At 48.0% G+C, this 27,426-nt stretch overlaps 1 protein-coding gene across 1 annotated transcript in view; it reads right to left on the bottom strand.

The window, feature by feature from the left end:
• Rab23 (RAS oncogene family member Rab23) overlaps window positions 1–26,768 on the bottom strand; it is a 120,147-nt gene extending 93,379 nt beyond the window's left edge. The window contains exon 1 of the mRNA XM_070540996.1: window positions 26,523–26,768. The gene's annotated coding sequence lies outside the window, so the exon portion shown is untranslated. The remainder of the gene's footprint in view (window positions 1–26,522) is intronic.
• Between the last annotated feature and the right edge of the window lie 658 nt (window positions 26,769–27,426).

Below are 27,426 nucleotides of genomic sequence, written 5' to 3'. Positions count from 1 at the left end.
GCTCGTCAGTGACACCAGTATTATCACCTTTAACACCGGTGCAACGCAGGGCACTTTCGATCACAATCGACCTCAATCGGCACTGAACTTCTGGATCGTGATTGGCTCTTTCGCGCAAGTTGAGGAAGGGAGCCAAGTGGGATAGGAGAATTCGATCCCCATCGGGTTTTACAGCGATCGGAAGTGCCCCGTGTTACCGCCGTATAAGTATGATCATTTTACATGCGAGAAGCTAGTGGCAAAGTTTCAACTTCGAAAATACGTCAGAAATCCGTCTAATGCAACAGACTCGTACACTGACTCCCCTTCTTTGCTACCGGCCGCTACCCACAAGATGGCGCTCATCGGCACAAAGCTTTTATAAACTTGCTGCCCCCCAGGGGTTTGTCCCTTGTGCAAATGGCGAAACCCACGCACATGGATCTTGTGGTAATGACTCCAATTATGCTCTCACTCGTTCGTGCAGGTCACGCATTGAGGACGGCCGCTTCTCTTGCCCGCGCAGCGTACGTGCCAAAACTGGTGGCACCTTCACCGCGGCGTCGTGACGTCACGTTTCGCAGCTACCGCATTTAACGACCTACTACACACATAAGCGTGTACATTGGAAATGTATTTACAGAGCGGATAAAATAGCAGGGTAAAATCGCTACAGTAAAACCTCGTTATAACGAAACGGCATTTAAAGAAATAATGGATATGACGAAGTAGGTGAAATTCCCTTTGAATTCCCCGTAGAGATTCATAGCGCAGTACACACAGTAATATATGTAACGAAGTATTTCTGGCTCCCGCTTTGAATTCGTTATAACGAAGTTTTACTGTCCATATAGTTACTGGTCGCTTTCAGCGGAAGTGCTGTATTGCTGCGAAGCTGTCGCTGCGTGCTTTATGAAAACGTTTGCAAAGTTTAGGTCGTAGCTGCAGTCAAGGCCGCAAGATCGCCAGCGGATACTATTGGCGGCGAGGAGTTACAGAGTCGCCATCAGTCGGAAGCGCCTCCCTTGAGTATGAGGGATCACGCGACGCGCTCCCTGTAGGTTTCGCTTACGGCGCTCAATAAAAACACCACGCGGCAACCCTCCTGGACATTTATGTAGGTATACTCAAAACAAGCGAAGTTTTTGACTGTCGATATAATAACCTTGGGCAAACCGAAAGCACAGAATCGTTTACAGACGCTATCTCTTTACCGAATACTTATAGCGAACGCCACTACGCGCGGTCGCCGCGATGGAGTCTCCCGAACCGGCTTCTTGCGTGAAAAGTCGGCAGTCGCTGAGCGCAAACTATGTGAAATATATTCTTATAGTGTGTGCTCTGTACAACCAAATGGCGCATAACATAACGAAGCCTCAATGCGTGAAGCCATCGCACGTGTTCACGGCGACCGACTGCCCATCTGCATGCATGTCCGCGCACGATGTTTTGCTTTCGCTGTGAGCGCATTTTCGCACCGTGCCGTGAGCTTTAGGCCACAGCATAGGAGCATTTCCCAGTGCACTAGCAACCATTGTTGCGTGGACGCTATCAGAACTGTTCAAAAATAATTTCGTTATAGAGACTTCGACGCCTACGGATGTGCCGTCGCGACAATTCAATCTCTGTTTGTCTTCTAAATTCTTGGACATTTCATTATTATTCTTTAAGTTGCATCGCACTGTATATTCATCGGTCTTGTCAGCGTGCGATTTCCCTCTGCTTCTTTTTTGTAATCCAGTGCATTAATTGCTAACACGAACATGACCATATAACATGACCATATGTCATGCTTTTCTTTAATATGCGTCTTACCGCTCCCTTTCCGTTCCAGAGAACTTGCCAGTATCTAGCATCAACAAGTTCATAAACCAAACCGTCCTAATGTTAGCCGGGCAGCGGGCGCGGGCGAGCGTCTCAGTGCTCGTTTTCTGATTCTCATCGAACATCACACAGTCCCGGCGCCGTAGCAGAAATCTTCCTCGCGTGTGTGCTTGGTGCATACGCGAGCTGTAGCCAATGGCTGTCTGCCGGTTCTAAGTTTCGCCAGCCAAGCTTCACGCAGCTCCTTGCCCTGCGACTACGTGTGAATAAGGCTGACACCGGGTTCTGTTGCGTACGTCCGGCACTGCGGCACGGAGCAGTAGCCTACCATGCTGCACGCCTCCAAAGGCAGCCACTACGTATTATAGTAGTTTCAGATGTTGTCAAGCAGACACCCAAGGCGGTAAAGCCGCACCACTTAATCAGAATCGCGGCGCAGGTGCGACTTTCAACTTTCGTTTTCAGCTCGCTTCAGCGCTTCCGAAGCAGCCGACGCGGCGGCTGTGTCCACGTGATCCCTCATGCCACGTCAAGCCGACGGTGGCGCCAGCTTTTCCAGTGGTGGAGCTCGAGGCCATATATATGCGAGTCCAACAAGGTAATAATGCTCTGGGTCGACAGGTGGATGTCAATAGTTATTCGCGCTGTGCTTCCTTGGATGTTAAAGAGCTGCATGCACTGCATTAGTTTAGACAAGCAAATATTTCAAATCCACTTTCACTCATTATGCAAAAAGAAGGGTTGGTGTGTGTGTGTGTGAAAACATTTATTGGAATGAGGTCCGGAGGCTCGACTTCTTAAGTCAAGGCGGGCCGCCCCCACGTTGGCACTGTCAGGCCAAGCCTTTCAGCGACATCATGGGCCCTCTGGACGGCCCTTAGTTGGTCCTGAAACAATGGGCTTTGAATCCTTTTCTCCCACTGTGTCCATTCTTCAACGAGGTTGGGGAGAGTCGGGGGCATCCCGCCAGCATATGTCTGATTCCAATGATGCCATTGCAATCGTTGCAGTCCAACCTAATCTCCCTCTCTGGATATATTTTATTAATGGTGTACGGTGTGGGATATGCACCTGTTTGCAATAAGCGCAGTGAGACTGCCTGAGCCCTGTTCAGTTTTGAATGTGGCAATGGGAATTGCCTGCGTCCTAAATAGTAGTAGTAGGTTGGTTATTACTAGTCAATTTAATTCCTCTTTCCTCGCCTTCTTATTATATTTAGTTTCTATGTTCTACCCCCTCCTTCCTGAACGTAAGTAGGCGTTGCGTCCTTTCCGGTGGCAGTTTCCTTCTGCGCCCATTATCATCATCAGCATTTATTATACCCTTAAAGGCCCCGCAGTGTGGTATTACACAGGGGGAGACATAAATGTTATATCAAAATGGTCATAAAATAGCAAGCGTGAGCACGATACAGGCAAAAGGCTAGGAAAGAAAGGTTACAAGGCAGAATAAAGGAAACAGTGGGTTGCAATACAGAAAAACAATATACAGCATAATACAGGAAACTATGAATAATGCATACTAACACTTGTAATGAGGAATAACTTTTGCTTTAACTGTCCCAGGTTCCCGCTAATTGGCAATGCTATCTCGTGTTTTAGCAGTAGGTAGAAAAGCCATTCAATGCTGTTACTTTACCAGCTCAACACTTCGGGAACTAGATGCCGGGACCTACGTGTTGCAAGAAAAACAATGAAATTATGCTGGCTAGGAAAATTGTAATATGAGTCAAAATGCAAGACTACCCGAGCGATTGCTCGACGGTAAAGGAGAGGGGAAAGGTCCAGGGCTGATTTATTCGCGCTGACACTTTGATAACGGTCGTACAGAGACGTTATGAAACGCATGAAACGCTTTGATGTGGGTTCTAGATTGCCGAAGCATGCACTCAAGTTTTGTGCGTTTGAATGTTATGTTACTAAGTAGATGGAGGGCGAAGGCGGGGGAACCGTTTGATGAAATCGAGTGCTTTAGAAGCATCGGACACGACCTCGAGTTGTCATACCCCGTCAGAGTGGTTTACTTGGTGACTCGAAGGTAGCGATACGACGAGACCTCGACTAATGGCATAGAACTTAATGAAGGTGCAGAGAGATATACAGAAGCACTTGCGTGAGTGTACACGTTGGTACGTTTACTTGCCGCATTCACAGTGCACACCAGTTTTCTACTCCAACTCCATCCCACGAGACATGGGAGTCACTCCTGTCGACGACTGACAACCACATTTAGGCAGAAGGAACTAACTGGGCCGAAACGTTCGTGGCAAACAATTGGCCACCACCCTTCAGACCACTGGCAAGCTAATTTAACGACCTCGTTATGTCGTAAATAAAGTTGTTTCTCTCCTCTCTCTCTCGCTCTCTCTCTCTCTTCTATCTCTCCTATGTCACGCTGGTCGTGCTGTAGTGCAGCTTGATCACTAGCAGACGTTGTGGTATTGCATATGTTTTCAAACATAATAATACCAATAATAACTATAATTATAATTACTGGTGAAAACTACGCCAAATTTTCTTTCGTTCTTTTATCTGGCGCCGATAGCCAGTAGGCCAATTTGACGTCACTGATTTTAATGTATTTCCTCGTATTTGAGTCCATTGGGCGCATGAAATATTGTCGGAACTTGCTCGATTGAGTCTCCTCTAACGACCACCAAGCCTACTCTAACGGTAAGTAGGACTATTTTGGTAAAAAAGAAGCGTTTTTTTTTTTTTTAGTAATACAGCGAAGCTCTCCTTTAGAGCGTAGGCTTTTACAGGTTCATTCCCACAGCCGGTTCCGTTGGCGAGATGGCGATGCCAAGCAGAGAATATTTTGTAATGGTTGAATTTTTTTTAAACGATTATTCACTGTCTTTGTCTTCGTTTTTTAAGCGGGCGGGTGCAGTGTCACACGAAGGCTGCGAGGGGCTGCTCTGAGTCGATGACGCTTGATGTGCCAGTTATGCACTCGCCAACAAATCGTCGTATTGTGCTTTTGGCGCCGAGTGTCCACCCCCGTCTCGTTTCGTTAGGCACTCTGTCGAAGATGTAACGCGCGTCCCAAGCAGATCAGCCAGCCCGCGGCCAAGCTAGCCACCCTACCGCGGCAATGGCGGCAGCCATTTTGCATTTTCCTCGGTCTCTTAAGCCCTTAAAGCTTTGTATTTTGTATTTTCCTTGGTCTCTTAAGCCCTTAAGCCCCTTAAACTTCGTAATCCTACCGACTCCACTGCCGTCGTAATTGTGGGTGACTTCAACGCAAACGTGCCTCTGCCAGTCGGAAGGTGGTTCGCGGGGTTTCCCTTGGAAAGGTTCGGCATTCAATGTCACACAAACATCAGTGTGCCCACGACGGGTCGTCGGTCGTGCATAGACCTCACATTGGCCAAGAACCTTACCAGTATCACCACAGAGCCGCTGGCCGTATATCGTAGTGATCATAAAGCGATAGCCACCTTGGTGACCAAATAATAAATCCAAAACGCAAGCAAAAGACGGTTAAAAATAAAGGAAAGCATTGAGTATGCAATTTAACGAAACAACAAAAATGCACGGTCTCTTCTAAAATTCTGATAGGTTGCTGCTATCATTCACCGGAATCGGATTCTTCTTTTAATAATATACTACGTTGCAGCATCAAGGCATCTGAACCTTTCCCAGCGGAAATAACTGACTTATTTGGTGATTTCAACTTTCCGCTCATTGATTGGACTGCACCGCCATCGTCCTGTCATATGTCAGCTGACTTCCTTAATCGGACTCTATAGATTTCCACCTCTTTCAACCTCTTTCTAAACCCGCACGTGCCCCGAACATTCTATATCTTATCATCACGACCGCTACAGAAACAGTACGTAATACAGATTACCTGGATCGATTCAGTGATCATAATTCACTCCAGGGAGATATAAACATTCCCCTTCCCCTTGCCGGTGTAACCGCAAAACAAATTCTGGATTACAATGAAGGGTAATTACCAGGCGATTAACACTGAACTAGGTTTCTTTCTTTTTTTTTTCAGAATATTCTCCTGCCGTATTCTTGCAGCAGGTCCGCTGAAGAGAACTGGTTGCTTTTCAAAAACGCTTTTTGTGTACATTAGTTGACAAGCATGTTCCACTGGTTAAAATAAGCAAAGGCAAATCAAATCCCTGGTTAACTAAAAAACTTCAGATAACGCGGTATAAAAAAAAGTATGCCTGTTCACTAATGCTAAGCGGTTGGGCACTTCTTAGTTATGGCTTAATTATAAAACATAACTAAAGCCATAGTGCGCTAAAGAGAAGCTTTATTCTAAGAATCCAACCACACTCGAGAGCCAACACGTTTCATTGCACGATCATAATAATGTCCCTCTTTCAGATAGTCAGTGCCCCGATGGCGTTTAATTCTTTTTTTACTCCTACGTTCACGAAAGAAAATAGCACCAACGTACCCTACGTAGCTAAATTTGATTACCAGTTCATGGAACTGATAGAAATTCAGTTAGAGGGCTTAATAACGCTCATAAATAACATAAAATTATAGTCTTCATGCAGCGTGGGTAGAATTAACTCAAAGGTGCTAAAGAATAGAGTGACGGTTACAGGCAAAATACTGCATTACATATTCCGGCATTCGCTCTATACTGACATGATTCCATCTGAATGGGAGTTGGCAAAAAATAATATCAATATTTAAGAGCCGAAATAAAAACCTTATGCGAAAATTACCGCCGCATATCGCTCCCGTGCATTTGTTACAGGATTCTTGAACACATTATCGCTAGTAATATTTACAAACATCTGGAATGTAATAATTTCTTTTTCAAAAATCAGCACGGTTTGAGGGAGGTCTTTTCGTGCGAAACTCAGTTGTTTGAGTTTACCGCAGACCTGCATTCTAATATGAACAATAACTATCAAACTGAGTGCGCGTTTCTCGACTACTCGAAGGCGTTTCACCGCATTTCACACTGTCGCCTGATATCCAAACTTTCCGCCCTGAATTTAGACTCCCTTACATTATCATAGCTTCGCAATTTCCTTTCTAATCGTCAGCAGTACACGATGATTAACAATTTCTTTTCGTCCCTATCCGACATTTGCTCAGATCTATCACAATGTAGCGTACTCGCACCATTACTTTTTTCTTATATTCATCAACGAACTGCGGCTTCTGCCTGCATTAGAGTGTTTGATGACGACTGCATCATTTATCGCCCAATCAAGAACACTGACCACCTGTCGCTCCAAAAAGATCTCGAGGTTATTAATATAGTTGGTGCAATACATGGCTCATATGGCTCTAAACGTTTCAAAATGTAATGTCATTTACTCGTAAACCTCGTACATATGAGTTCCCTTACAGCATTAGTAATTCCATTCTATCGACTACAACGCGACGCCGAATCTGTCCTGGTCCGACCATATTAAGGCAACCTCAGCCAATGCTTCCAAATCGCTAGGATTCTTGGGACGTCACTAGAAATCTGCGCCCTTGAACATTCGCAAATTATCATATATAACTCTGGTTCGCCCTCAAATTGAATATGCCTGTTCGATTTGGTCGCCTCATCAAAAATATTTAATTGATTTCTAGAGAAGAATCCAGAATAGCAAGACGTTTCATTTCAAATAACTACAGTAACCAATCCAGTATATCACGAATAAAACAGGAACTTTCGCTCCAACACTTGGACATTCGCCATGACATTGTCTTGCTATCATTATTTCATGAATTATGAATTCCTCTCGAACCACATAAACAGGTATGAAAAAACCATGTCTCACTTCGCGAAGACAACATAATCATTCCAGCTATGCCCGCACTTAAGGCTCAACAAATGCATCTAATAACTCGTTGCTTCTTTTTCAGGACAGTCGAATAATCCACAAAGCAGCCACGTACGACGAACTTCAAGGGACACGAGAGAAAAATTTACGCCGAAACTCCTCTGAGAGTTGTCAAAGTATGCGTAAGCATTGCATCACTTGCTCGTCTCCGTGCAGTCCGGTGTCATTATCAATGTTACGAAACTTTCATCTGACCAGCATAAACCCTTATCAACCTTATCGAACATGATTCGATACATATATCAACTCTCATCGGTCATTATCAACCAGGATGTCCAGTGAAGCTGTTGCAGAACCACCACTACATTTGCTGAGGGGGGTATGCAATGCTTCATTCATGGTTCGGATGCTTGTTTTGTGTTTGTTCTTTATTGAAACGTATATGCCGCATATGTGTTGTGTGGGTGTTTTCAATAAATGTATGCACTGTTCGCTTCACTTTTCTGGGCGCTTGTAGCCTCTGACTTACGTGGATATGAGCCATTGCATTTGTTGCTTGCTTACGGGGGTAAAGCCATTGTTTTTAGGCGGGTATGAGCCATTGCATTCGTCTTACGTGAAGGTACGGTCAGGATTCTCGTTGGGTAGGCATATAAATGCTTAGGTATTTAAAAATAACTTGCGCTGTATTTGTAAACTATATCCTTATGCAGTACCGAATACCGCTATTTGGCCGTACTTGGCCTTTGTACCATTAAACAACACAGGCTCATTCCTTCATACAATGCGACATAACCCACTATATTACCTAAATAAGACGCTAGGTAAGCCAGAAAAGCCGCAAGAACGAATAACTGGTGGCGACGCCACCTTCATGTTCCTGCACTTTCTCACCGTGAAGCCGTGAACTTTTACGGCGTCCGTTCATGCCTAGTTATTTTTTTTTTTTGTCAATAAGGCCGACAATATTGCAGTCTAACAGAACCAAAGACTGAACTTTGCAAGTTTCAAGAATCTTTGCGAACGCCTCAACTGTCAGAATACGATATGATAGACCCAAATCCGTGACGTCATAGTGACGTGCCGGTTTCCGGCTTTCGGCACGAAATTTTAAAAAAATGGCACGTTGACCTTTGTTTTCTCTTCTAATAATCAATATATCACTGCGAAAGTAATGAAAATAGTTTTAAAAGAATGCCTTAATAATCTAAACAAATTTAGTGTTTCTCTTAGGGTTCATGCCGAAGAACTAGGGAACAGATCAGTCAAGGGAGAACTGAAAAACGGCCTGTTGTAAACAGGTGGTCACCACCGGCGTACGCGATGTTAGGAGCACGCGTTTCAAAATGACACCTGTTACCACGCAACAGCAACAGGCAATCCCCTAGACATCAGTCCATATCCGTTTCGCACATCCATCCTTCTACTAGACGTGGACAACCACCCGTCGCTGAGATATATCGCATTTCGCAAGCGATGCGCTCGCTGGCCCCGCAACACCATTAGCAAAACCGCCAGCGAGAATAAGTAAAAAATTCAAAGCAATCACTTCGAAAAGAAGCAACACACCATAGCCAACTCGAGCCGCGGCACAATGTTGTGAAACGCGTAGACGCTCAGCCAGCTCTTAGCACCCGCCCTCGCTCAATGAGGCCCGGCGCTCTCAAACCCTCCAACAAAGGTGCACGGCCCCCCACTCAAACCAAGCATAAAAGAAATACATAAGAGGAGAGAAAATAAGGTGCGGGCGCTAGCGCATATACGAGCTAGTCAGACGCCTCGCTGACCCAGATACGAGACGACGGCGCGGCTGGCATCGCGCCTCGCACACGCGACGGATCCTGGCTGGACGTATGCAGCAGACGACGACGAGCGCCGCTGGTGCAGACAAGTCTCCCACGACCTTCGTCTGCAAGCGAGAGCCGACGATGACCCTTCTTTACTTTGTTGGTCCGTAATCATAGCCCCTCCTCCCCCGGCCTTTCTCCATCGGAAACGAGCCCTCATCCCGACGAGCCAAGAAGGAATTAAAAGAAAAAAAATGTTATGAAAGAAAACTGCCAGCCAAGCTGGCTGCGGGAGGGGTCACGCTACGACACATGCTTGCTACGAGAAAAGCCGCCGCGCCGGACGAACACGCAACAGGCGAAAGGTGCAGCAGCAGACGTCGCAAGTCGAGAGGGAGACGACGCCGACTGGCCTCACGCGGTAATCGTCTGCGCTTGGCTGAACACGGCTGAATTGGCGGCATCGGAACAAGAATACAAGGGGGAAAGAGAGGGGTCTCTTCGAATAAATGAAAAGCAAGTTACGATAACTGATCCTCCCTCCGCCTTTTATTCCATCGGAAGTGCATTGCGGTTCCCGGCCAGCTGAAGAAAGCACGCACATCCACCTCCGGGATCCGCGGCTTACGACGATGGCGGGCAAGCGATCGAAAAAGCAAATTGAGGCGCAGCTGTACGAAAGAATCCAGGGACGATTTCTCTTTCTCCCTGCTATTCGAAGACGGCGGCGCCTGTCATTGTTGCAAGCCCAATAGATTATTTCAGCAAAAGAAAACCTAAAAATAGAATTGGGATGCCGCTCTCTGTCCAGGAGGTCTGGACAAATAGAGATCGCAAACATGGGGACTGAAGACGTCTATTGTGCTGTGAATCACACTCGACAAGAGCGCGTGCCGTGCTTCACGCGATGTCGATGACGCTACCTAGTTTCCTACAAAGATCACTAGAGAAACGTGTCTGCGGAAGCTACAAACAGGGCAGTTAGCCTGGGAACGACGTAGCTTAAAGTCTTGAAGTTAGTGGTGCATACATCTGGACTCTGGGGAACTGGCCAAAAACCGGGAAGTTCAATATAAATTATACGAAGGAATAAATGTAAAACAGCGATTGTTCGTACAGGTATTTGCCTAAACGTCGTCTTTCTTTCTTCAGACCCAGACGACTTCGTGACTTAGCAAATTGTTAACGTTTAACAAAATATCGCTTGTGAAGTACGATATCTTGCAATGACTACAATGATGAATCACAATGTGGACAGGGTCTAACTGCCTTCTCAGTTAAGTAAAATATGATTGGTTCGAAATGTATGCCAATAAAGGCAGATAAAGCGAAGATAATAAAGCTGCAACTTGGAACGTTTGAAGACACTAGTACGGAGACTATACAAATACGTCCCCTGTCCATCACTCTCATGGTAGCTGCGCCAGTGTGGAAGCGTGTAAATTTTGATATCATTGGCGCATCAGCCGTCAAGACTAAAATGTGCCGACGGCTTCCAGGTGGCAATTTGCGCGGCAACCGAGCACACGCCCTTCACGAACGAAATTGGCTATTAGAGAGTTTTAGATGAGGGGACGCAAGCGGCTTGCGTACGCAAGAACTAGCGGCCACGGTACTGCGCATGCGCAGACACCTACGTCGGGGTCCGCGCATGCGCGGTACCGTCGCCCGTAGATCTTGTGTGCGCAGGACGCTTGCGTCCGCTCATCTAAAACTCGCTATTGACTATACTCACGGACAACTTTCTGTGGCTATGAAGGGAAAGCTACGGGCGCGTGGCTGCTGGACATGTGTTAGCGCGCCAAGTAGTCCGGCAGCGTTTGACAGTGCTTTTTATTGCTCGGAACAGACGCTTAATCGACGCAGCTTCCATGTGCGACGGTTTCGCATTTGCCCAGACGCGGAAGGGAAAAGCCGCAAAATAAGCTAACTTTAACACTCAGGGGTGTGCTCTGTCTTATTTCACTGTTGCTAATGAGGTGCTTGTGTTTTATTTTCCCCAGAGTAAAGTAACGTGGATTGAAACGCGGGACTCTTTTCAGAAGCGCTCTCACTTGTGGGCGCTTTGCCACCGTAGCTTTCCCTTCATAGGCACGGAAAGTTGTCCGCGGGTGCAACCGTACGTCGTTCCGTGAAGTATTCTCCACTGTTCTTTCCGTTTTACCTTTACCCTTGTGCCAGTGCAGGGTGGCAAACCGGAATCTCTACCGGTTAACTCAGTTCAGCCTGTGAGGGACAATTTTTATGCGAAGCATATTACGAGGGCTCAACCCAGCTCCTCAGGCGCGGCGGTGACCATGAAATCACGTGACACCGTGACGTCACGACAGAGGAGAAGTGGCTTTGGCTCAACTCTTGCAAGACGGGCTGGGTGGGAATCGAACCAGGGTCTCCGGAGTGTGGGACGGAGACGCTACCACTGAGCCACGAGTACAACGCTTCAAAGCGGTACAAAAGCGCCTCTAGTGAATGCGGTGTTGCCTTAGAAACGCGCTGTTTCTAAGGCGTGCGTCTCTTGCTCAGGCGCACATTTCGTTGCCGCGCCGAACGCTGCTTTGCTCGACGCTCACCGCGTCCAATGCGGGGCGCGTAGTCGCTGCCCTGTAGCCCATTGTCTTACACCCCTTGGCGGGTCGACGGGAACGCTGTCGCGTTCCACTCTTGAAGGCGAAGAAGTAATGCATGAGTTGTTTCTTCGTCTAGCCGAACCAAATATAGCCAAGCAACAGCAGTTCACCAGGCTAAACAGTGGTTCAACAACTAAAATAAAGGCTAGTATGCTTCGCATCCTGGGCTTAACCTTACCTAAGCCACAGCCATTTTTTCGTTTCGGTTTCCACTTTCCTAAATCGTCGCGTGAGATGCGGTGACACACACATCACCGCCCAATTTCAGATCTTCCGATATCATGCGCGCAGTAACGGAGCGATTTCCATGTAGTGACTGCCTCACACGTTCCACATTTTAAGCGGATTGCGTGACGTAGACGGGCGGCTCACTCCGGGATCGTCCTTGCACCGAATCTCTTAATTCTCTCCCGAAACCTTTGATGCCATTCGAAGAAAAAGGCTTCTCCATAATGCTTCGTGACAGTATACTTGCTCAATCACTGTTCCATGTCTCACTAGCAGTTTTACTTGTGGAGCATTCGACCGGTTCCTATACCGCGCTGCAATTCGTTTTGCAGCGACGAGGAGCCCTCTCGAGATTGGAGCCAGAGAAAGCCAGCCCCAGCCGAACGCGCTAGATGCTCCCGGAGCAATCGCAGTAGCCCCGAGATCGAATCTATGACGGATCTCGATCGCACTCCTAGGCTGTGTGAGCGCTCGGAGACGTGAGCTCCACCGAGCGCTCTGAGCTGGAGCGAGTATTAGGGTGCCTAAAGCCCCTCAATCTCCCAAAGTAGCGCCATTCACTTCTCTCCTCCTCCGCTCGGCGCGGCCTCGACGGTGGCGCCGCCGGCAGTGGGCCTGCCGTAGCAGACGACGGCTAACACGCTACGGGAGGAAATCTGCGGAAAAGTTCGTTCGAGTCCTGCGGAGCAGTTTTTTCAATCTAGATCTTGCTTTGTCAGTCGGTAACTGGCCTTAAGAATGTCGTGTCGGATTTGCGGAAGAAATAGAGAAAAGCACCATTATTCAAGGCGTATTTAAGGCGTAAAGCGCGCGCACGTTGAAAGTTCGTGTTGCTGAAACACGACACAAGCACGCGGTGTGCTCAGACACGCGAGTAATTACCAGAGTTTCAGGTTTTGACAGCGCGAAAGTATGTGCACGTGGTTTCGTAGGTTAATTTACGTACCTGCAGGATGCTTTTGTTCGGCCGGCGCGTGAGAGATTCCGACTGTCTGCGGTCAGCAATGCCTGGCAGCAGGGCCGTTTCTGTTCCGCGCCTTTTACAGATGTACGTAGCTCATGCACAGGTTGTGGTGGCCATGAGCAACGTTTTCACACATAGGCGGTATAGATAATTTTAACAACTTACCAGCATATGAAATCGTTATTTATTTATTACAGTGCAAATGGTTAGAATTTGATAGAAAAGAAAGAAGGTACTTGATGGGACAACTGGAAAGAGGTTCAGAAAATAATTATCCCCCTCCCTCATTGGCACCAGCAACACTTTTGTTGAAGTGCTAATTTTATCTCTGTATACTACGTGCGTCTGTATTCTTTTGCGTTGTAAGTTTTCACAAGGAATCAGTGTTGCGTTAACTGGAACAGTCAAGGCACACAAGACAGAAGAAAAGTTGATTCTTGGGTTTTACATCCCAACACCACGATCTCATAAGGCACGCCATAATGGGGGCTCTGGATTAATTTTTTTTGCAGCTGGGGTTCTTTAACGCACCCCCAATGCACTGGACACGGGCCCGTTTTGACACGGGCGTCAAAAGAAGAGGTTGGAGGAGCCGTGTCACTTAACAAAGCCGCGCGTTCTTTGCCACTTGCTCGAAGTCAGCCCGCCCGATCTTGTGAATCCACACTTTTCTTCGTTTTGCGTTGCGCCCGGCGGATGGTAAAACAAAAAGCTTTTTGCCGTCACTGGGTCTGTTGTGGCAACCGTAGGCGCAGCAGCACGGCATCGCAATTAAGCACTCGGCCCTAACACATTGTATAAAACTACCGCGCTCCTTCAAACCGCCTGCCGTACTTCGTCGCGGAGGCCCAAAAATGGGGGTCGCAGGCCCAAGATTGGGGGTCGCAGCGCGCTGGAAAGAAAAGATATACAAAAGCGCGGCGCCTGCTCTGCGCCGGAAAGAAAAAAATATACAAAAGCGCGGGGCCCGCTTTCACGTGACACAGATTGGCCAATGGGGGAGCGGAGGAGGCTGGGGCGACAGGAGGAGTGGAGGAGGAAGCGCCTGGGTGAGCGGGGTGGCGGAAAGATCTAAGAATGGCGCTACTTTTGGAAAATTGAGGGGCTTTAAGGGTGCCTCGATGCGCGCGCCCCCCTCCGCCGTTCCGTGGAGGGTGGGGACATCCTTTGAAAGGGTCAGTGCCGCCTCGGCGAGGACGCGCGCCATATTTGTGCCCCCTCCCCGTCCCGCCTGCGTCAGTTGCACGTGCGGCGGCCTGTTTCCCGTCGGTTGCAATTTTTCTTGGCCGCAAGACGAGGAAGACATGCCGAGGTGTTGCGTGCCTGCGTGCACAAATCACTCCCGAAATGGCTGGAGAATGTTTTCATTTCCGGGAGATCCGAAAAGAAGGCTCCTGTGGACTGTAAAAGTGAAACGGGACAAGTGGCAGCCGGCCAACACTTCACGCCTATGCAGTGTAAGTACTATATTCCTTGTTTCGTTTCCGTGCTGCTTGCTCCATAGATAAGTGTACTGCTTTAAAATAATACCCAACGTGCGCGCTAAAAACGGCGTTACAGTTTTTGTAGGCATTCATTACTATTTCGCGCTTGATACTGAGTACGATGTCCTGGGTACCATATGTTTCAGTAGTGATTACTTTTGCAATGCATATCACTGTTGCTGATATGTTAGTATACTGGCGCAATTGAGGACTGTATAAGCGCGCATACTTCTCTACCTTACATTTCTTTACTTGAAACTGCCTTGTCATTCACGCAACTGGGAAATTATAGTGTCACCTTTCGATGCTTTTGACTGAGTCCATAAGCTATAAAATTTCCTGTTTATTGTGCAGCTTTGGTTCCCCACCGAAAGTAGCCGAAGGAAAGAAGCACACCTGTTCTAGCATCTGCAGCCATCACAGTGGTGCCACAAGGAAAACCAGAAGTTTCTGCAGCTTTTGAATTGTCTTCAAGGTGTCATCTAGATTCTCTGCCAGTCCACTCTTGCAGTGCACAAGACAGCACGAACTGCAATCAGGAGGCAGTCTGCAATGAGTCGCAAACACAACAAGAACAAGTATGCAATGTACATGCTTCCTCCAGCTCTTGTGCCGAGCTAAAAAAGCAACTAGACGATGCAAGACAAAGCTACATGCAGCTTCAAGAAGTTCACAAGAAGGCTAACGTGACTATTCAGTCCCTAAAAAAGAAGGTGCGAAAACTAGAAAGTAAAATAGAAACCTTCGAAAGGCGAATAAAATTTCTTAATGAAGACCAAGTGCAGGCGCTTTCGAGAAGCAGCAATCAAGGTTCTACGTGGTCGCCGCAGACAATTAAACAGGGGCTGCAACTGAAGTTCGCTTGCGGAAAGTCTGGCTACAGAGCACTGATACAGCTTGGGTATCCACTGCCGACAGATAGAACATTGAATCGTCGCCTCCAGGGGTTGAAATTCTCGCCGGGAATCTTGAATGATGTTGTTGAACTCCTCAGGATCAAAGCGCAAGGCATGGAAGACATTGAAAGAGACTGTGTTTTGTTCCTTGACGAAATGGAGATAGCGCAAGGGTTTCAGCTTGACCGTGCTGAAGACACCGTGTTCGGAGGTGTGACGCTTCCACCTAAGCCAGATAATCCCGCTAGTCATGCACTGGTGTTCATGGTAGGAGGCCTCAACAACCGATGGAAACAGGTGATCGCGTACCATTTTACTGGGAGCCACGTCGACGGCAGTACTCTCAAGGACTGCGTTCTCGAAATTGTCCGCCTGTGTGCAGATATTTCGCTCAGAGTCCGAGCAGTAACGTCAGATATGGGCGCATCAAAGCGAGCGATGTGGCGCGATCTCGGGTTTTCCAGCCATCGGAACTCCAAGACTACGTGCTCTATAACACATCCGTCATTCAGTGAAATGGAGTTAGTTTTCAATGCAGATGCTGCCCATGTGCTCAAGAATATCAAGGGTCAGCTTCTAAACTCTATATTGATAGTGTGCACATAGCTGGTGTGTACTTTTTATAACTTTTTTCTATAGTGTTTTCATATTTTTCGCACATTGTTGTAATAAATTGATGCAGCGGTGTCGCAAAGCTTTTGATCACTACACCATATTTTTTGTGGATTCTTTCAGTGATTTCTACATAAGTGTTTTGCTGTAATGAAAAATATTCAGTTAACTCGACGCGAACTTTTTAAGGCCAGAGAATATAAGAGGTTTCATAAAATATTGGATGTCGCAATACATTCCAAATACCCCACTTCAGCCTCGTTTGTGTGTGCGCGCTTTCGAAGAATGACTGCCTTCTGATAGCAGCCACTGAGGTTCTTGACTTCGCCGAAAGTGTGACATTTTATCATTTGAGTCATTCTCCTTCTATTCATAATGATACGTGTCGTTCGGCGAGAAAAACAGCTTACTTTCAAGGAAACGCGTTCGGCGCCAGTGCGCGCTCCCGAAGCGCGATGAAAGATAGTTCAGCACAATGCGTTGGCGGGCTAGTTGGTGCGAATCCATGAATACTTTGTTTAGCGCAAAACGACAGAGACAAGAAAGACGACAGGACAAGGCGCTACTCTCAACTGACATCATTTTATTGCGTCACTCCTTTATAGACCGCTCAATCTAGAGGAACATGCGCAGTGAGCACCATGTGGTGGAGCCACCAACATCCGATCCCAAGAGCGCACTCATGCGACAGAATCCAAAAAACCAAATTCAGCGCTGCACAAGGTTAAGGAAGGCACACTAATGCACTGTGACCCCAATGACTGAATGAAAAATGCTTCCGATAACTCTCGGGCGGTGGTGTCACGGCTCATCTTCAAAATCGTGGTATCACGAAACAGGGGTTTGCACTTGCATGTTTTACAATGCAGAGCCAAATTGGAACCTGTGCCTGTAGGTATGGATCGCTCATGTTCTCTAAGGCGCTCGTTAACACAGCGGCCTGACTGCCCTACATACACTTTGCCACATGACAAGGGAATCTTATAAACCACACCGACGCTGCAATCTACAAACTTCACGTGGTTCTTTTCACAAACAGGTTTTTTACTTGTTTTAGAAATACGGTTGCACAACACTGACAGTTTCTGAGGAGCGGAAAACACTATCGGAATTTGGTATCTAGTGGCAACATTCTTTAGATTGTGAGCCACTCTGTGGCAATACGGCACAACTTCAGGCCTCTTCTTTTGTGTGATGCAGTTACTTTTGTGCCGCTTCCCTTTCAGTTTTTGAAGCAAAACCTCCGAGACTGACGTCACCACCACACTTGGGTAACCAGCAGCCTGCAGCCTATTTAACTGTGCAATGAAACTCATGTTCGCAGAGTGATGACAAGATTTCTTTAAGGAAGATTCTAAACACATCAAAGCAATAGCGCGTTTCACAGTCTTTGAGTGCGCGGACGCGTAAGGTAAAAGACCCTTACGTGCACGTGGCGAGTACATCCAACAGGCGTGGCCTGTTTGTAGCTATCCTTACAAACAGGCCACGCCTGTTGGATGTACTCGCCACGTGCACGTAAGGGTCTTTTACCTTACGCGTCCGCGCACTCAAAGACTGTGAAACGCGCTATTGCTTTGATGTGTTTAGAATCTTCCTTAAAGAAATCTTGTCATCACTCTGCGAACATGAGTTTCATTGCACAGTTAAATAGGCTGCAGGCTGCTGGTTACCCAAGTGTGGTGGTGACGTCAGTCTCGGAGGTTTTGCTTCAAAAACTGAAAGGGAAGCGGCACAAAAGTAACTGCATCACACAAAAGAAGAGGCCTGAAGTTGTGCCGTATTGCCACAGAGTGCCTCACAATCTAAAGAATGTTGCCACTAGATACCAAATTCCGATAGTGTTTTCCGCTCCTCAGAAACTGTCAATGTTGTGCAACCGTATTTCTAAAACAAGTAAAAAACCTGTTTGTGAAAAGAACCACGTGAAGTTTGTAGATTGCAGCGTCGGTGTGGTTTATAAGATTCCCTTGTCATGTGGCAAAGTGTATGTAGGGCAGTCAGGCCGCTGTGTTAACGAGCGCCTTAGAGAACATGAGCGATCCATACCTACAGGCACAGGTTCCAATTTGGCTCTGCATTGTAAAACATGCAAGTGCAAACCCCTGTTTCGTGATACCACGATTTTGAAGATGAGCCGTGACACCACCGCCCGAGAGTTATCGGAAGCATTTTTCATTCAGTCATTGGGGTCACAGTGCATTAGTGTGCCTTCCTTAACCTTGTACAGCGCTGAATTTGGTTTTTTGGATTCTGTCGCATGAGTGCGCTCTTGGGATCGGATGTTGGTGGCTCCACCACATGGTGCTCACTGCGCATGTTCCTCTAGATTGAGCGGTCTATAAAGGAGTGACGCAATAAAATGATGTCAGTTGAGAGTAGCGCCTTGTCCTGTCGTCTTTCTTGTCTCTGTCGTTTTGCGCTAAACAAAGTATTCATGCGATGAAAGAAGTGGGCACAAATACGGCGGACTCCGTAGCAGACGACGCGGTTGTCCCCACCCTCCACGGAGCGGCGGAGGGGGGCGCGCGCATCGAGGCACCCTAGAGCGAGTCGCTCTGAGTGAGCCGTACGAATGCGTTGCAAGCGCTCGCCATTGGACCTGCCGAATGTGTAGAACGCACCGCAGGAGCGCTCCAAAACCGCTCGAAAGCGACCAGTTAAATGAACCGTTAGCCTAATGCAGAAATTAATGCTGACACTCTGCTCCGAATTTATGTCCATCGTTCCACTCGTGTCACGTACAGCTATGTGCGCCAGTAGAAGCCAAACAAGGGATTGCTAAAGACAGCTGTCCAGTCTAGTGAGTTTACATGGAAACTCGTCCAAGATGTATTCTCCGAACATGTATAAAGAGACTGGAAAATATCTATTTCTCCAGATTGACTATCATAGAAAAAGAAATTAAAAGCAAATCCTGGAAATGTTCTCAAAAAGACTATATCTTCTGAGCGACAGAGAGAAAGAGAGAGAAACGGGGAGGGGGAGGCAAAGAGGTACCAGACGAACAATAACCGTTAAACATTTCTAAAAAGTCCGGAAGTGAGCGTTAAACGTCGCTGCCGGAAATAAAAGTTGGTACAGCACTAAAAGTATGATCCTCAAACGAAGCGGCAAAGCCTCCAGATTGAGAAACAAACGGTTCACCTTTCTCTGAAAATGTGAAGCGACAATTGTAGAAGACAATGTTATTGACAATTTTGCTTCCTTTCTTTTTTTCCTAGCTAGAGGCTTAAGGCCGATTTACGCTCGAGCCGCCCATCGCCGCAAGCCGCACCGCACGCTTGCGGTCGCGCGAAAAATTGCACGTATCCAGCACTTGTGCACGAATTGCCATTTACACCGAGTGCACAGTGTATACATTACACATTGTAAACCGAAATTCGTGCACAAGTGTTTGATACGTGCAATCTTTCGCGCGACCGCACGCGTGCGGTGCGGCTTGCGGCGATGGGCGGCTCGAGCGTAAATCGGCCCTTCGCAAACTATGAATGCCATGCCTAAAAGGCAAAAGGTAAACCAGAACTTCAACACTAACGTCTGAGAGCGCGTGCGCCGAGCGATTCGCGGCGCCGTCCTCATTTGTCGTCATCTGGACAGTGGTTCTTGTTGCACAACTCGAGGCCCCACTCTGTTGCATTAGTCTGCAAATAGCTCACCAGACAATGTATTCCTGCTCTATGTACCATACCCCTCTTATTCACCCGACCTGTCACCGTGTGATTTCTTCTTGCTTTTCCGTGTGAAACTGTCGCTGAAAGCAAAAGCGTCATGAAGATACGACAGAAGTCTAAATTGCTGTGAATAATGAGGTGTAGAGCATCATGGATGAACATTTCTCATGCCTGCTTCCATGACCTTCAGAACTGGTGGCAGCTGAGCGTACGGCAAAGCTTGAATTCATTAGTTTGTGTGTTGTACAAAAGATATACATCATTGTCCGACGCATCATGCGCTCCTGAGTGGGTTTACAGGGCACCAACGAGACCATAGTATATAGCATATTGACTATATACTCTGCTTTCAAGACGGCCGTATCACGTCGCGTTAATCTTGAGCCATCAGAAATTGATTCGTCAGACAATTACTCAAGCGTTTACTATACGTATATGCAGACGTACGCAGCGTTATACACAGTTCGCTGGCCTTCCCACAGCTTTACATGTATAGTGATTCGGAAGTTTTGTAATAAGCAACACACCAACGCCAAGTGCTAGACCTTTACTATTTTTTTATGCGCGCAAGCATTTCTATGCCTACCCAACGAGGAAACCTGTGCGTCACGTAATACGAATCGCTATAAAGAAATTAATGTATAAAACAAAAGAAAGTCAAGGGCACTGAGGTATCCCTACGCGGATGAATGAGACAGCATTGCGACGTCTTCCCGATGACGACTCGCTTTACGAAATGGCATTGTTTTCACGTTGCATTGTATCGTTTATCGCGTCGCATGCCTCGGCCTCAATCGCGTGCTTGCGTGGACGTCCTAAAAAGCCGGTCGGGCGCAGCTACTGACCGAGAAGTCGAGGTTTCTTCCATCGGAGCGCACGACAGAACTCACCGAAATGAACACACCGACTGGCCGCGCCGCGACGCGGGCGAGCTCCACCACTGGAAAAGCTGGCGCCACCGTCGGCGTGACGTGGCGTGAGGGATCACGTGGACACAGCGGCCGCGTCGGCTGCTTCGGAAGCGCCGAAGCGAGTGTCCACCCACCTTAACTGTCTGCTTGACAACATTTGAAATAACTGTAATAAGTAGTGGCTGCCTTTGGAGGCGTGCAGCATGGTAGGCTACTGCTCGGTGCCGTAGTCCCGGACATACGCAACGCAGCCCGGTGTCAGCCTTATTCACACGTAGCCGCAGGACAAGAAGCTGCGTGAAGCTTGGCTCGCGAAACTTACCGGCAAACAGTCATCGGCTACAACTCGGGTATGCATCAAGCACAGACGCAAATAACATTTTTGCTACGGCGCCGTGACTGCGCGATGTTTGGTCAGTAGCAGTAAACGCGCACTGAGACGCTCGCCCGCACCCGCTGCCCGTCTAATGTCATGACCGTTTAGACTATGAACTTGATGCTAGATACTGTCAAGTTCACTGGAAGGGAAAAGGAGCGGTAAAAAGCACATTAATTAAAGGTATGGCTTATGGTCATGTTTGTGTTATGAATTAATGCACCGGATTACGAAAAAGCAGCAGCGCGAAATGGCACGCTGAGAAGACCGATAAACATACAGTGCGACGCAAGTTGAGAAATAATGTTGAAATGTCGAATAATTTAGAAGAAAAAAAAGATTGAATCGTCGCGACGGCACATCACAGTCGCCGTAGCTAGGCGTCGAAGTCTCTATAACGAAATTATTTTTCAACCGCTCTGATAGCGCCCACGCAGCAGCGATTGCTTGTGTAAGGTCAAATGCTCATAATCTGCGGCCTAAAGCTCGTTTCACGGTGCGAAAACGGGCACGCAGCGAGAGCGAAACATTGAACGCGGGCATGCATGTAGACGCGCATTCGGTCGCTGCGAACCCGCGCGATCGCTGCATTGATGCTTCATTTTGTTATGCACCATTTGGTTATACAGACACTATAGGAACATATTTCACATAGTTTGGCCTCAGCGGTTGTCTGCCTTTCCCGCAAGAAGCCGGCAAGGGAGACTCCATCACGGCGACCACGCGCAGTGGCGTACACTGTACGTATTCGGTAAAGAGATAGCGTCTGTAAACGATTCTGTGCTTTCACTTTACCCAAAATTATTATTTCGACAACAAAAAACTTCCCTCGTTTTGAGAGTAGTTACCGAAATGTACAGGAGGGCTGCCGCGTGGTGTTTTTATTGAGCGCCGTAAGCCAAACCTGTGAGGAGCGCGCCGCGTTCTCCCTGATACTATGCAAGGGAGGCGCTTCAGACAGATGGCGACTCCATAAGTACTCGCCCCCAATACGTGCACTGGCCTCCGGCGCGGTCTGTCTCGGTGACCACGTGACTTTTTTGTACCATATCAGTCGAAGAAGGTTTCTCCATCGGTGCGCACGGCAGAACTCACCGAAATCACCGCAACGACCGGGAGAGGGGACGGGGTTATTATGGTAAAGAAAATGTGCTATTTTCTGCAGCATTTTCAGGGATCGACTGCCAGCGGGACAGTGCCGTCAGCGCCTTCGCAGGGCAGTATGGGAACGCTGCCAGCTGTGGAAGATCGACGACGACGAAAGCACGTGCAGTGGCACGAGTGCGTCTCTGTGACCACGTGACCTTTTGTACATCTCCGGCCACGCCGCCGGGTTTTTCGCCTCATGAGCCATATAATGATTCCGCATTAACAAATCTGAAAGGCGAAACGTTGCCGCGATGGTGAGTTATGAACCTACGAGCCCACGCTCAGAAGCCGAGCGTCTTACCCACTGTAGGCTGAACACCCAAGCTTGCACAAGGTGAATATATCTGAACCATATATGAATGCGTTCTACTGGCGGCACAAAACAAATGTCAAAGGGGAGCAGTTTCTATGAAGGCTTTGTTGAGAGATTTGATGATGGTGGAATAAAAGCCGTCTTTAGGAACCCATGTAGAGCCGTCTTAGAGCCTTGTAGACGTCAGGAAGATTTCGATTTTGCGAAAATTTAATGCCGAACACGCCACATCCACGATGCGTTTCGATGGTCGCGGAATGTGCCTTCCGTTGGGGCGCTCCCTCGCTGACAGAGATGCCACCAATCTCTGAGACCTCATGCGCTTCACGTAGTGCAACACAGAGAGATAAGCAATCATCGAGTTCATAAGAAGTGGTTAGGGGTCCGATGGGTCTCATCACGGTTGATGATAGTTCAACGCGGATGGTTAAGGTGTTAAAGAGCGATAAAGGTTCTTTAGTTGACGTTAACAAGTACCGATAAGTGTCGGATCAAGTTGATGATGGTTAATAATGCTCGGATCATGTCCGATAAGGCTGATAAGGCACGGATCGAGTCCGAGAAGGTAAATAACTACCGATGATGGTAGATAAGGGTTTGTACTGATCGGATCAAGTTTCATAACAGTGATAACGACACCGCGCTGTTTAGACATGAGCAAGTGGCACAATGCTTGCGCATACGCTTAGACCACTCCCAGAGGAGTTTCTGCGTGAATTTCTCCCTAAGCAACGCAGTAACAAGTGCAGCCGTTACCAGTGCTGCAGTTACCATTTTGGGATGCCTCCAAGAGAGAAACAGCGTTTGAGAAAGAGCTCGAGTGAACATCCGAAGATCGTGATACGCACTAATAAGCTATTCACGTGCGACCGTTGCGAGGCGTGCCAGCCTCGGCACGAGAAGATTCGTGACACTATACATCCTCCATGTGTCTCGGCGACCCCACATGTGTCCGATTTCACGCTTTCCCTCACCCGCTTTTCCCCACCCGAGCTATAAAGTCGGTATGCGCGGAGCCGTGCAGAACGAAGCCCCAGACCGGCCACGATATGCACGAACTTTTTTTTGTTTTCAGCAAAATGACAACTGCCGCCAGGCCGTTTACGTGTATATGACTGCGGCACGGCATTTTCTCGCTGCTGCGCGTTAGAACACGGCACGAGAAAAAGAAATGCACGTATTAAAAGGGGAAGTAAGTTCATCAGACGCGCGAAAGCGAAAAGACGCAGCACAGGCGTTGTTCCGTTTTCCCTGGCAGCCATGTTTTCTTTCTGTTTTCGTCTGCTGCGTGCATATTAGTAGCAGACGACGGTAGGCTCACGGAAAGCCGATGATTTCGTGCATGCTGCCGACGTAGGCATGCGTCCGCATGCTATGCGTTCTTCCTCGTCTAAAAATGTTAAACAGCACACGCAGCTTGGGGCAGGATGTTTCCAACAAACGCCTGTCTTCCGGCCAGTTTCCTTCCATATACGCTTTCTTTTTCGTTACTTCTTTCTCGTTTTTTTTTTCGCCGCATTTCCGTTACCGTCCCTGCAGCTGTCTTGCTCTTTCTCGGAACGTGCTGAACGCAAGAACGCGTTTCGAGGCACTGTGCCAAATAAACGCGCGACCGTTCCATTGTTCGAACCCTCGTCCCTCAGAACCTTGATGCATTATCCGTCCCTGAAATGGTTTAATGGATGCAGCGGCTCGACAAGGCCGCAACCTCACGGTGTTTCTTTTCTTTTACCCTCTCCGGACAATGAATCATCTGCATAGCCGTCCGGTTGAGAACGGCGTGACCTCCTCGGCAGGCAACGGCACACACGAGTTTTCTGCTTGTTTTTCATCCTACGCATCCCACAGCAGCATATTATATCGCAAATTGCTGTGCCACGCGTCACGAAGGCAGTGATGGAAGCCTCTAGCCTTTTTTTTTTTTTTCGCAGCTGTTGAAAGCAACGGTTATCATTGTTTTGTTTATCGATCAAGTTTTCATCATAATAGACTCGTTTACAAAACGTAATTGACGGCTAGTATTCATTTGAAACAGCAAACCTCGTTACAGCGAAGTCAACCTTGCCGGAAAAGTTTTGCTTTTACGGCATTTAGGTAGAAAGTGGGGGTAACGCATAAAGTGTGACGGCGTCTCGACTAAGCGACATAATTAAGCGAGAATGATACCGCTAAGAATACGGCGCTCGCTGCTAACAAGCCCGTGTGAGTCGCCGCGATATTCGCAAAACCACTGCCATACCGCTTCGTTTCGCCTAGCTGGGTTTCGATGACCGTAACGCAGCTTTTCGAATATGAATACACTATGGTAGGGTACCGTGCAGACGAGCTCTAAGATATCCCTGGAGTACTACAAATGATGGCCACGTGAATAAATGGTTTCTCCTCCTTATATTTAGCCCCATAAGTCTACCTTCGCTGGGGACCCGCACGCAAAGCGTCAACGAATTTTCTCATAGTTTTCGCAGCAACTAGATAGGTGCGTGTAACAGTCTGACATTCCAAGCGACAGCGGATTTGCATAAATTCGAAATTCCAGTCAAGATCTCAAATGTATAATGTGTGCGGGCGCACATGGCGACTTCCGAAAACACGGACAACGAACTTGTCATATAACAAAGCAAAACCATCGCAGGATATCGACAAAAGCGCCGCAAACGAACACACACACACGCGCGCGACTGCGGTATTCGCGCACAAAAGCCAGCCTGCTTGATCATACGGCTCACGTTCGTCGGGGTTCAAAAAGCCGCGCGATAATCTCCTCCGATCACTTTCCAAAAACGTGCGTGCCACAGCCAGCGCGGTCAATCACGTTCTACCGAACGCGGCAGCGTGAAATAAACAAACGGCACTGGACTTAAGAAACGCCGGAGGGACGGGCGAGCGTTTTTTTTTTTTTTTTTTGGGGGGGGGGGGTGGAGGAGGACTCTGCCGGTCAGGACGACATTTCGTTTCACGCTTCTTTGATTCCGCGCGCCAGCCGGGTCCAACAAGCCGGCTCACTGCCGAGAAGCTTACGTGGAGAACAACAACAAAAAAACACTCCTTAGAAAGAGTGAAAAAAAAAAGCAACCTTAAAAAGAAGTCCGGCAGTTGGGCGGAACTTCCAGTGGACCCGGCGGCTTTTGGCGACGGTCGCTGACTTCGCGAATGGGACAAAAGCTACGCACGCGCGTCCTTCTTTCGCTTTTATGTATTTATTCCTTTTATTTACGCGTTGGCCATTCCACCTCTCCTTTGAGTATGTGGATTTGCGGACTCCACGCCACATACCCTATCGGAACAAACACATGGACGCCGACTTGTACTGTTTCTATTCACAAACTTTTTTTTCTTTTTTCTTTCGGCAGTAAGTTGAGAAAAGCGTTGTTCTTGTTGCCGTGGCGCAAAGGTTTAGAGAAATATAGCGTACTGGGCAAAGACATGCCAACAGGTCTGACCAATTGCGAGTTTACCAACCGTCTCTCATGGTCAAGGTTTACACGCCTCTTTTAGCTTTGATAGAGATATTTAAGAAAAGGAACAGAAGAAGAAGAAAGAACGGTTTCACACACAAAAAAAAAAATAATTATGTTCAGTGGCACCCGCACAGAGCTACGTATACGATATAATCACGCTTAGCATAAACGGCGCGTCCGAATACCTTATCACCGCGACGTTCCTCTTCGTTCATCACACTCGTCTCGATGCGACTGCAACTATTTTTCTCGCAAATCGCTACTGATCCCGACTCGTTCACTTCTATTCTACACCGCCACGCGCACCAGGCCGCTTCACAATACCGTATACTTAGCAGACGCCGTCCTTGACACTTCACCAGAGAGGTTTTCTTTTTTGTTGTTTCTAGACGCGAAGCGCCGCGGCTAGCCAGCCGCCGGCTGGTCGGTTGGTGGCAAGTTTTCGGGTGCGATCGCGGATGCCCTGCGCTGGACGTTCTCACCTGGGAACGGCCGTTGCTTCGGAGGATGCCTATTCACGGCGCCGTTATATTCCGATAGGGCGATGAGTGCTGATGGCAAACGAATCCGCCGATGCGCTGATTCACGGTTCGGGCACAAAAGTTCCACTGGCAGATCGCCTGGCCGTCTGGCTCCGTCGGCAACCCCCACGCAACACAGTTCAAGACACAAGCACGCACGGCGGCAAGCCGCCCGCTTATGGAGAACGCGTCGCCGGTGTGCGTGCGCCTGTCAAACCACTCTGCGCGCGCTCACCCACTCCGCTCGAAGGTACGCGCCTAGTGCGAGAATGTGGCGAGAGAGGGCGCTGTCAAACTTACCATCTTCAGGGTGGTGAATAAGTCTCTAAGGCCACGCTTTTTGCGTACGGCATGTGCCAGAAGCGATTGATTGCTCTTCTCTTGTTTCGAGGCGCGTTCTTCGTGCATAAAGAACAGTGTTATTTTACATAGGTCGTTTCCAAACTGCATTGCGGCTCCTGCCGAGGCCGAGTACGAATAACTAAATCCAGAAAGAAGAATGTAGGAGTGACAGTAAGCTTGTAACTCGGCCGGCTAACGCGTGGCGTTAAAAGAAGTAACTGCTTCGAAGTCATTACTACATTTGAGCTCCAGTAGTTTGGCAAAAGCACAGCCTTCGAGATTGGTTTTCAATACTCTGAAGAAGCCAGTCACTGAGCTTGCCGCGCAGAGCAACAGATCTTGGAGGCCACAATTATTACGTACTGTGGTCGTCGCTGCTTGTCATTTAAAGGTGGAAAGTCTTGTGTACGAGATAAGAGGCAGGTAGTTTTTTGGCATCAGGGTTGTAGCTGCGCTCGAGATTAACACAAATCCCCGGTTCGTACGTACGCGCCAAGCAGCGATTGCGTAGTCAGCGCCGTAA

This window comes from Dermacentor albipictus, chromosome 6 (genome assembly GCF_038994185.2).
Source record: "Dermacentor albipictus isolate Rhodes 1998 colony chromosome 6, USDA_Dalb.pri_finalv2, whole genome shotgun sequence".
Lineage (NCBI taxonomy): Eukaryota > Metazoa > Arthropoda > Arachnida > Ixodida > Ixodidae > Dermacentor > Dermacentor albipictus.
Note: the sequence above shows the minus strand (reverse complement) of the source record. Positions and strands in the feature narration are given on the sequence as shown.